The sequence below is a fragment of the Tupaia chinensis genome, unplaced genomic scaffold (genome assembly GCF_000334495.1).
Source record: "Tupaia chinensis unplaced genomic scaffold, TupChi_1.0 Scaffold000126_2, whole genome shotgun sequence".
Taxonomy (NCBI): domain Eukaryota; kingdom Metazoa; phylum Chordata; class Mammalia; order Scandentia; family Tupaiidae; genus Tupaia; species Tupaia belangeri.
This window is the reverse complement of record NW_006159594.1, coordinates 2914943-2922911: the sequence shown is the minus strand read 5'-3', so window position 1 is coordinate 2922911 and position 7969 is coordinate 2914943. Positions and strand designations below refer to the sequence as shown.

Below are 7969 nucleotides of genomic sequence, written 5' to 3'. Positions count from 1 at the left end.
TTTTCCCCAATCATTATTATTATTATTATTTTTATTTTTAAAGTCAATCGCTATTTCTTGTTTTGCTTGTAAAAATACTTTGCCCATCATGAAATACTTCTCAGACCAATCCAGCTGAGAATACTATACATGTCATCATCAACAGTTAATAAGCCATATCTGTTTCTCACTAACGTCCTGCCTCTCTATTGTTCACTTGCTATCTTTCTCTATCCTCTTCTCTTCACTACCCCCATTCCACACTGTCCTGTTCTCATTAAGTACCTTCACTGCTTTTATGTCCTCCAGTTTTTTGCTCTCTATCATAGAGTGCGGATAGTCGGTATATATTGAGTGGATACATACAATATCTTTCTTTCATAGCCGGGCTTACTTCACTCAGCAATAGATCCTCCATATCTGACCATTTTCTATCAAATTCCAGGGTCTTGTTATTTTTTATGGCTGAGTAGTATTCCATAGAGTATATATACCACACTTTTCCAATCCATTCATCAGTTTGTGGACATTTAGGTTGGTTCCATGTCTTGGCAATTGTGAATAATGCTGCAATAAACATGGATGTGCAAGCACTTTTCTGACTGAGCGTTCTCCTGTCTTTTGGGTAAATACCCAGAAGTGGGATTGCTGGATCAAATGGTAGTTCTATTTGTAGATCTTTGAGGAACCTCCATATTGTTCTCCACAGTGGTTGAACTAGTTTACATTCCCACCAACAGTGTAGGAGGGTTCCCTTTTCACCACATCCCCGCCAACACTTATCACTTTTTATATTCTTAATCTTTGCCATTCTGACAGGGGTTAGGTGGTATCTCATTGTGGTTTTTATCTGCATCTCCCTTATGATGAGGGATGTTGAGCATTTCCTCATATGCTTTTTGGCTGTTCATATGTCTTCCTTAGAGAGACTTTTGTTCAGCTCATTTTCCCATCTTTTAATTGGGTTAGTCTTTTTTTTTTCGCATAAGGCACTTGAGTTCCCTGTGTATTCTGGTTATCAGTCTCTGAGGCATATTTAACAAAAATATTTTCCCATACTGAGGGTTGTTGATTCACACTTGTTACTATGTCTTTTGATGTGCAGAAACTTCTTAGTCTGATATAGTCCCACTTGTCTATTTTAGGGATTATTGCCTGTGCTTTGGGAGTCTTATTTAAGAAATCTTTGCCTACTCCAATGTCTCCCAGAGTTTCCCCAGCATTTTCCACCAGTAGTTTTATTGTTTGAGGTCTTAGGTTCAGATCTTTGATCCATTTTGAATTGATTTTTGTTAATGATGAAAGATGGGGGTTCAGTTTCATCTTTCTGCAGGTGGATATCTAGTTTTTCCAGCACCATTTACTAAAGAGGTTTTCCTTTTCCCAATGGACTGACTGATATTCTTTGTCAAAAATCAGTTGGCTGTAAGCTTTGGAGGTTATTTATTTCCGAGGTCTCTATTCTATTCCATTGGTCCACATGTCTGTTTTTGTGCCAATACCATGCTGTTTTGATGATCACAGCTTTATAGAATATCTTGGGATCAGAGAATAATATGCCTCCTACTCCATTCTTCTTGCACAGGATTGTTTTTGCAATACGAGGTCTTTTATGATTCCAGGCAAATTCTATGATTGTCTTTTCTAAATCAGTGAAGAATATTTCTGGTATTTTAATTGGAATTACATTAAACATGTAGATTAATTTGGGTAAAATTGTCATTTTGATTATGTTAATTCTTCCAATCCAGGAACATGGGATGTCCTTCCACTTTTTTATGTCACTTGCACTATCTTTTTTAAGAGTTTCATAGTTTTATTTATAGTCAGTTCTCTCTTTAGGGGTTGCAAATATGAGCCACTAGTAACACAAAAGAGCTCCTTGGAGGATAAGCAAACTTTGGGAAAAGAGGAGCAGGTGAATGTAGGTGACCTGTTGAAGAGAACCAAGTTCATGGGGGAAGGAGATCAAGGTTGTATCCTGAAACCCAGAGTAAAGAGTAGGGAAAATAGGAGCTTCACTGGAGACAGTCAGATCTGTATGATTGAGCACACTACAACCCTCTAGAAACTTCCACCCAGCCCTGGAAATCAACAGGCAGTGGGCCTAGAGATACTCATTCCCAGGGCCCCATGCCCTAGAATTCTTCACTCCTTCCCTGCTCCACCCAGGAATGCTCACTTTCTCTCACAGCTCCCAGAGCTGCATCCCCTGTACTCAACCTCTCTCTCTGCTCCTTGTGCAGCTCAATAAATGTCACTTTGAGGGTTCATATCATCAATGAGCAGGAGAAGACAAACCAGGTCATTCCTGTAGCAACAGCCATTTCTCACCCAGACTATGATTTTAAGATATACTTCAATGACATCATGTTACTGCAGGTGAGGCCCATAACCCTGTTGGCTCCTGGACACTATTATATTGAGGGTTTTGCACTATATGATCTCATTTCCATCCCTCCTTCCCAATATCACTCAACCCAGGGTCCTGGAGGAGGCAACTCTATAATTGTTCAGAATCTTTTTAAGCTAGTGGTGGATTAAGATTAGAATTTCTTTCCTTTCTTTGCCTTCAGATGAAGAAGAAGGCCAAGTTGACTTCTGAGGTGTACCTTCTCCCACTGCCCACAATAACACAGGTGACACCAGGGATGATATGCAGTACAGCCGGATAAGGACTCATTAGCCTGTCCAAGGAAGCTGTGAGACTCCATGAGGTAGAGCTTGAAGTCCAAAGGAATGAGAAGTGTTATTTCTTATGACAAAGGCCATTACAATAAAGCTACCCAAATGTGTGTGAGGGACCCAAACAAGAGCAAGACTCCAAATCAGGTAAGATTATCAGCACTTTCCATGCTCAGCCTGGACACAACAGAACTTGAATATCGTGGGCACTGGGAACTAGCCATAGCCATCATCACTAAGCCTTTCCAACCAATCTAGTCTCTGGTTCCTTCTCCCTGAGGGGAATAGGACTGTGGCTACTTTATGTAGGAGTGACAGGTCCAGCCTTAGTCATCTGGAAAGAATCATCAGGACCAGACCAGAGCCCCAAGAGTAAGGGAGGTGACAAGGCCTGCTTGGGCCTGATCACATACATGCCCCCTAACAGAGACAGCCACCCAAGGAGGAAGAGAGGGCAGGACCTGGAGGAGGCCAGCTCAGTCCTTTCTCTCTCTGCCCACAGGGAGATTCTGGAGGCCCTCTCGTGTGTAACAATGTGGCCCAGGGAATTGTTCCCTATGGAAAAAATTATGGGACGCTTCCATGTATCTACACCAGGATCTCAAGCTTTCTGCCCTAGATTAAAAGAATAATGAGACAGTTCAAACTGCAGGGATTAGACTGAGGTGTAACTAGAGCCTATAGAACGTGCTCATCTCTCTCCCTCTCCCTCTCCCTTTCCCTCTGTTGCTCTGTCTCTCTCGTTCCTGTACATGCACATGACCTGCCATGAACAAAGAAAAAGAAACCAGTTTACATTGGTATGCTTCAGATAACACACCCAGGTTAGCAGATAGTGTGAAAGTTAAGGCAACTTATCCCACATGGTAACTGCGTGGTTTGAGTTTCAGAACTGGCAGCTTGAAAAATACACTGGAAATAAGTGCATGCATGCCTGGAATCCTGAGAGGAGAATGAATTAGCAGGGATTGCAGTGTGGCCATCACCTGGGGGGTTATTTCTCACTGTCTCATTCTCTTTTTTGGTCTCTCTTCGGCAAGCTCACACACCTCAGCAAAAAATAAAAAAAAATAAAAAAACATAAGCATCTGAGTGGCCACTCCTTATTCTTTTCTCTTTCTTTCTTTTTTTCTTTTCTTTTTTTTTTTTTTTTTTTTTTTTTGGTTTTTACTTTCAGAATTTTTTTGGAAAGGTTTTTACTATAGGGCGCATGTGCTGGCCAGAGAGACAGAAAGTAATAAATCACCTTCCAGAGGGGATGGCCATGCTGCAACCCCTTTTCCTTAATTCTGTTCTTCAGATTTGGGGCATATGCGCATATGTGTCCAGCATGAATTTCAAGCTGCTGGATCTGAAACTCAAACCACAGACAGCCATGGGGGCATCCATCTATCTTGACCACCATACCACATTTTGGCCCATCCCTATCATCTCTTAACTTGGGAAAAGTAGCTCTCTCTCTGATCATGGTACTCTCAGACTATTCTCCTTTCAGCTCTTTACCCTTAAAGGTACGCTGCAGCATAATCTCTCTGTTATTTAAGCACCACAAGAGGGGCACCGGATAGCACACAGCTTCTGGTGCTGATCCTGAAAACAAATTGATGAGGCAGAAGAATAAGAGAAACTCGACTTTTTGACTAGAATAAAAAGAAAAAAATACACAGAGCAAAATTATATAGTTCTATTTCAGCTTAGATGCTGCATTTATGTAAAGGAATAAATTTTGTGGCTAGAATGTATGAAAAGGAGTCTCACAAGCTCAAGGTCTCCTTAGTGAAAGTAAAAACAAAAGCCCAGAAATCTGAAAAAGCCCACCCAACATCATACAGCCAATTAGCCACACAGCCAGGGCTGACCCAGGCCTCTCGACATTGGGTCGGCCATTTTTCAGCCTAGGATAAGAGCTTTTTTCAGGATCCTCCTCAGAGCCAGAGGCCTTCATGGTCATCTGACACCTATGTCATGCAACTTTCCAGTCCCTGCTCAGAAAACTCCCTGCAATAGAAGCCTCTGGGGTTTTCCAATAACCTACTCTCGGACAACTTTGGTGAACTGGGTGATATAATAGAAATACAATAATGGAAAGTTCCCACTCTCTCTAACTTTATGTACCTTTGAATAAATTACTTAATGTATCTCAACCTGTTTCCTATCTTTAAAATGGAAATTGAATAGATAAAGTTCTAACGGTAGCTTCTACCAAAGATTATGGGAATTAACTGAAATAACATATGTCAATTACCTGGGAAACCTCCCAACATGATAACATCAACACTCCTTACTTCTCTATCCCTTCCAAAGAAGGAAATTTAAATCATACTTAAAAGTGAGAAGAAAAGTACAATGAACATGTACACACACAACTATATGGTCTAAAGATTGTTTGGGGCAATAGTTACTGTTGATACCATCTAGAAACCTTGGAAAAAATGTTTAGACATCTATAGGAATGCACTGAAGAGCACTACAAGGACACAGGCGGCCCGCCAGGAGCCCAGAGAGAAGAAAAGCCTGAAGATGGAAGTGCGGCATCCCCGCCCCAGCATACTTTGCAATTCATAAGCAGTGGCTAAGAAACCTATAAGCTCTGTGAGTAAAGGTTGCAACAACCTCATGAACATTTGAAAAAATTACATTGATGGAAGGCAGGAAAAAAGGGAGAAAGGGAGGGAGGGACCAAGGGAGGAATGGAGAGAAGAAAGAAATCTAATTAATAATAAACAACAAAATGAAATCAGCTTATGTCGATTTTTTCAGTTCTACAGATGCTGTTCTGGACCTAACTTATTGGGCACAGCAGAAATAGGTTTACAACAGCCAGACAGACATATTATAGACAATAACAGAAAGGTCTCTTCATGGCATCCTCATTATTTACTGCCTACTAGAGGGCAAGATACTGCCTACCAGCAGGGATGTGGTTCAGTGAGAAGCCTGTGCCCTAGAAATTTCTCTCAGACTGCTAGCAGTGGGAGAGGTGGCTACTGGGAAAATAGAGGCCCAAGGTAAAGAGGCTATGTGATTTAAACTACTTAGATAAAGATCAGACACTTTTCTCTAGGTACCTTTCGCTGCTAAGAGACTGTTAATAGGACCTACTTTAGCTAGACTGACTCCATCTTGTTATATCAAAAATCATTTATCTCTTAGCCTTATTCTTTTTTTTTTTTTTTTGAGAGTTTTTTGTTTTGTTTTGTTTTGCTATAGGACTTGTGGGCTTGCCAGAGAGACAGAAAGGGAAAGATCTTCCCACACACACACACACCGGGGATCATCCCCCTGGGAATGATCACACTGCAATCCCTTCTCCTCCGTTCTCCTATTGGGATTTTGGGTACGCATGCACATGTGCCCGGCATGAGTTTCAAGCTGCCAAGTCCAGGACTCAAATTGCAGTTGGCTTTGTGGGAATCCAGTGTCTTAGCCACCCGCTGGGCCCATTTTTATACTCTTTGTTTGAGTTTTCTCATAGGAACTCCATCCAAGGAGACAAAGGACCAAGCTGGAGTTTGAAACAATTAGGGACATTTTACCACAGCTCAAAACTAAAATTCCTACCTCAAAAAGAAATCATTCAGTTATATCTCCAACTAAAGAGTAACCTGAAAAGAAATCATTCAGTTATATCTCCAACTAAAAAGAACCCTGATCTATGCCTTTTTTTTGTTTTTTGTTTTTTTTTTTTTTTTAGATTTTTTGCTATAGGGCACCTGTGCTCACTGGAGAGACAAAGAGATAGTAAATCTGGGACTCAAACCATGGCGAACATGTAGGAGTCCAGAGCCTTAATGACTATACTGCTTGTTGGAGCCCTGACCTATAATTTTCCATAGAAGGCTATTAGCCCTGTGGGATCCTCCATCCCTTATAAAAGCACCTGTAAGTTGGCTAACAAATAAAAGATATTCTTACATGAATTACAGTATACCACGCTGTAATAAATTCTCCGTTCCTCACTCATCAACATACATTCTGAGTTTTGTCAAGCAGCAAAGTGCTGAAATTGTTCTGGTTTCCTGGACCAGGATATAAGACCCCTGTCCAGCAACATAAGCAGGTCACATTGCTTTTTATTCCTCTTATGGCTATCTCTTATCTTTGGCTGCTGATTGGTCACACAGTGACGCAGGACAGGCAGAAAGATATAAGCCCTGATGTGCTCTAGCTTACAGGTCCCAGGTCTCTTCAAAATACTAGAAAGAGTATATTTCAACCCACATGCTCTGGGAACTGAGCTCTTCTGACCCTGGGACATCAGCCCTGATAGTTCCATCAGACCGCTGGCCAGGTCTCAAATGACAAACTATTACAAAACCTTTCCCTGGTATCTATTTTCAGAGGCACAAAGTAAGCTGGCTTAGCAGATAGTGTCTAACGCGCCACCATATCTGCTGGTGACCCAGATCAGCTACCTTAGGGCATCATGTCCATCAGCCAGGACAGCAGGTGAGCTGGACCAGAAACAGAAAAGAATCAGAACCACTACACTAAGGTGGTTGGACAAATCCTAAACCACACAAGTGAGGAAACACCACCACCAATAACACAGTGAATAAATAACATGTACAGGGATCGAGAAACATTCAAGGATAATGAGTATCATGAGAAAATGACATGATTTCGATTTTTTCAGCCAAATTAAAATCACACTTTAAATTCCTTTTTTTTTTTTTTTCCACAGACTTTGTGAAGTCTTGATACTGTCAAGCATGGAATCCAAGAGGCCAACAGGTGGTGTGGTGATTAAGGTGGTTGAATCCCACAGGGCTGACTGTGTGGTTCCTGTCCTGGACCTGGTAGCTTGACAAACATGCCAAGCAAATGTATGTGCTTGCCCCAAATACTCAGAAGAATGCAAAAGAAGGGACTGTGGTGTGTCCATTCCCCTTGGGGGTGCTATCTCACTTTTTCTCTTGCCCTCTCTCTCTGTCTTTGTCTCTGGTGAGTGCAGAGACAAAATGACTTATAGCACCAGGAAAAAAAAGAATCTAAATCTGACCTGTGACACAGTGGTTAGGTGTTGAGCAAAGGAAGCCAATGCTATGTGACCGAGGAGGTGTCTTTCTTTTTCTCTATTTCATTCTTTTTTCTTTCTTTCTTTTTCTTATTTTTTCTTCTAAGTACACAGTATGTGCAACAGAGAGAGAAGAAGAAAGCACCCTCCATAGGAGACAAAGCCTTCACCTAGATTTTGACACTATGATTCTAAGCTTTTAAAAGCTTCAATCAAATGTTTTCAATTTTTGTTTGTTTGTTAAGTTTTGCCATCGAATGTACTTGCCAGAGAGAGACAGAGAGAAAA

General features: G+C 41.2%; 1 pseudogene; it reads left to right on the top strand.

Moving 5' to 3' along the window:
* The window catches only part of LOC114007119 (mast cell protease 3-like), a 98324-nt pseudogene extending 94996 nt beyond the window's left edge, over positions 1 to 3328 (top strand).
* Positions 3329 to 7969: the final 4641 nt, after the last annotated feature.